Consider the following 3,920-nt stretch of genomic DNA (forward strand, 5'->3'; position numbering starts at 1 on the left):
AGCTGCAACAACAGCAAAATTGTGTTTGAGACAGTGCATCAGCACGTTGTTGCTCAACATGCTTCATTCCCATTGCAACCTAAAATGCTGGAAATCCGCCCTGTGTAAATGTGGTGTTTTGTTAAGGAGAATACAAACCTTACAGGGGCCTGCCCACAGCATCAGACATAGAAGTCAGGCGACAGGGAAGACAACTAGAGTTTACCTGTCACTGAAGCCCCCAACTCAAGCAAATGGTAAAATACCAGTTTTTACACTAATTATTTCCTACTAAGCATTTCCCTGAACTAAAGAGCTGATACTCTAGGAAGGAGCTGGTTCACTAGCAAATTTTAGGCAGAAAATTATTTTTAAACTTAAAATATTCCCGCTATTTGGTACAGTGGAGCTGATATCAAACTCTGCACAGAAATAAACACAGGCACCAAATCTGGTACCACAAACTGAACTGTGGAAGAGGCAGTAGCATCCAGAGCCAAATTTGTTAAGCCTTATCTTAAAATAGCTCTTACTTTTGGTGATTATTTTGCAATGTTGACAGGCTACATTTCCAGCTTCTTGGGCTGTATCCTGAACCTGACCAGCTCTGTACTGGAAGCAGGAGGTTTCAAATATAGAAATATCTCTGCCACTAGCACCAATTTCAGGTTGTCCCAGGCTGGTTCATACTGGGTGTGTCTCAGTGGTTATGCTGAAAGCCTGTGGGCAGTTTGTGATGGTTGGAGGAATTGTGTCAGTGGAGCTTGAGAGACGGGATGAGCGTGTTAAGGATGCTGCAAAGTAATAAAGCATATTTCAGAGAACATAAGGTGGTGAACAAAACCACCAACAGATTTCATGTACTAACCTCTGTAGAAAATATTTCCTACCTAACCACATTTGGGAGTGTTGGTGATTTCACTGTGTGTGAAACAGTGTGATATTGCCAGTTAGGAAAGAGGATCTAAAAAAACCCGGCAGTGAAAACCAACATGCTGCATTAATGCAGTCGAGGTGTATAAGGAATTCTGGAACATTAAAAGTTAAAATACTCTGTAACTAAGTTCATGCTTTAAAGTAGATGAGTACTTAACATGCACAGCAAAGTGACTTTTCTTAAGCACATAACCTTCTTGCCTAAATTTTAGACCACACTGAGACACCTTCACAAGCCCTGTGAATTTAATTTATTTAGATTTCAAAGTAGAAGATTTAGAAAGATAAAAAGTGCAGACTCTTTATTGTAAATTTTAAATGATTTTTCAGTTCAGTTGAAAGTACAGGGCGTAAATTTCTGTTTGGAGAACGCAATTTAATCTATGACATCATTGATAGTCCAGTGACCACTCTGTCACTCTGTGTACTATGACTAAGAAAAACGAACCAACCCAACAACTACGCAAACATCAGTGGCAGTTTTCAAAAATACACCTGCCTGCTGCATCTGAATTACTCTGAGACTATTTCTATAAATTCGTTATACATGTGTGCCTGAGTGAAACAATAACTGCAAGGTAATACTGAGTAATAAGTAACAATTACTAAGCATTTCTTCTACTTTCTCCCCTTTCCTTCACCCTCTGGCTTCCTAGGGCAAAAGTTCACAAACACAGGACTGTCCCATCTGTTTGCAAGATGACTGTTACCACTTACGTTGTCAGCAACTTCAGTTTACAAATATTTGGCTGCAGTAAGAGATGATGTGGTTTATTGTTCGCTTTTTTTTTCACCCAGACTGAACTCTCACACAAAACTGTTGTTAGCTCCACCTTAGGAGTGATAACTGGTGCTTGAATGAGCAGATTTAATATAGTGATTTATTTTTATTCTGTAATATTCAAAAATCCATAAAGAATCAGGACTAAACACTGTAGCAATCTGGAGAGACACTGCCTTTGCACTGGAGGTGTTTAGAGTTTTATCAGAAAACAAATGGACCCCAAATATTCCCTCCGGAAAAAAACAAACAAACAAAAACAAACAAACAAACAAAAAATCCCCAACGAAATGTAAAAATAATAAGGAAAATCTCAAAAATTCTACCCAATAATAATTTTTGTTACTGTATTCAAGTTAACAGTAATTAGTTGGGAAAAAGCCTGTAGGTATGTAGCCAAATACACTGAAAATCAGGGCCATTCAAGGGGTTGGAAAGAAAGAATTGAGAAGGAGGATACTCTCTCCCTGAGGGGCAGAGGAAATGATCCTACCAGAGATATTCTGATATTCTGCCAGCCTTGGGCTAGGGAGGCAAGGCCAGGCAGAGTAACCTGGCCACAGGTTTGTGCAGCCAGTGCCTTGCAATGCCTATGAACCCCAGGGATGGGGAACACTCAGGGACTGAATTCCAAGATGGAATATGTTAACATGAGGATACACAAGAACATCCATCATTCCTTTCTTTCACGTTCGGTGCTGAAATTTTATCACAGTGTTTATAAATACCAGGATATGTAACATCCCAAAATAGTCTCTTTGGTACGTAATGTCGGGGTAAAAAATAGGTTGCTTTGGAATGTTCAGGAAAGTGTCTTTAAAAAAGGTTTGGATCAAATGTGCTGATCAGCTGATCTTACCCACTGCCACATGAAAGGCCAGAGGTTGTGTCTTTACATTAACCCTGTTATACTTGGGTGGTGATCCCAAAGGATTTGATTTTAAATATAGGTAGTGCTCAATATGGCATAAAAGACCCAAAATAAGCACGGACTATTTTTCTGTCAAAGAATGATTAAAAAAAAGGAAAATTACACATAACTCTGAGCACCAGTTTCAAAACCATGTCCATTGCTATGTCCCGCTATAGACAGAATTCCTGAACATTCACAGGCTCGGAGTGACTTTGTGGGAAACTCACCAAGTTATCCAATGTAAAAATAGGGCTTTAAGTGCCACATAAAGCTCTCAGCCCATGTTTTGACAAGAGGCAGCAGAGTTTGCTAAATGGACTTTTTAGCAACCGAATTCCGCATTTTCAAAGGCCAAATACTCAGGTGGATTTTTCCCAAGGCATCTGTCTAATTGAACAAAAGTCAAAGTGAATTTTCATTTACTGTCATTCTTAAACAGGAAAATATGTATTTAATGTCTTTGCAAATTTACCCTGAAACATTTTGATATGCTAATGTCATGCTGCTCCATCAGCCAATACCTGTATTTTTGAAAGCATCAAACCCAAGGATTTTTGCCTTTTCTCGAGGGCATTCAGGACTGATCTTCCATCATCAGAAAATTCCCAAGTCATTCTTCAGAATTCATTTCAAAGTATGCCTGATGTCATATACTAAACCAACTGGAAGCCAGCTGCAGAAAAAAGAGAAGCCAGGAAGGCTGTGAAAAAAACTTGATTTCTAAACTGTCATTTCACAACTTGCTTTAAGAGCAGAATTGTTATATTAAAAACATACACTTCTCAAACATTGCAATTTAACTTTGGGACTCATTTCTCTTTGTCAAAAGTACTTTTGTTTTGTCCAAACTTCGCCTGTTTGCTGAAGAAGAAATTTGTAAGGCCTCAAGATTTTTTCCAGGAACAAGACAATACTTGTGTTTTTGGGAATTCAAAACTGTCCAACATATTCTCAGGAAAAAGGTTCTTTTCAGTGATTCTCCTGAGTATTCTCCTGCTTTTATTAAGCAATAACTTCCCTAGAGGGGATATTTTCTTCCTTCTGATAACAATCAAAGATGAATTTATAATCTTAGTTGATCCAATTAATTAAAAATAAATCCAAGAGGAAGAGCAGAGATACAACGAAAGAATTACAGAATTTCATGCACTGTTACCAAGGCTTGTAATCCGTTAATAAATGTGTTAATTTACTGTTTAATTAGTTACCATAGTTGTGGGGAGAACTGGACTCAGATGAGTAACCTGGGTGTTGGGGGAAAATGGTTTCAGATGCTGGGAGAAAAAATGGGGCTTGTTCAGAACAACCCAC

The 3,920-nt window shown here is 38.4% G+C and overlaps 1 long non-coding RNA gene across 1 annotated transcript; it reads left to right on the forward strand.

Annotated features, from left to right (window-relative positions):
* Positions 1–1,425: 1,425 nt before the first annotated feature.
* LOC120323247 lies at positions 1,426–3,409 on the forward strand. The gene is made up of 2 exons (XR_005563549.1): positions 1,426–1,493; positions 3,188–3,409. It is a non-coding gene; the product is annotated as an uncharacterized LOC120323247 (long non-coding RNA).
* The last annotated feature ends 511 nt before the right edge of the window (positions 3,410–3,920 follow it).

This window comes from Pipra filicauda, unplaced genomic scaffold (assembly GCF_003945595.2).
Source record: "Pipra filicauda isolate LSUMZ 115617 unplaced genomic scaffold, ASM394559v2 scaffold21_size4447388_pilon, whole genome shotgun sequence".
NCBI classification, from domain to species: Eukaryota; Metazoa; Chordata; class Aves; order Passeriformes; family Pipridae; genus Pipra; species Pipra filicauda.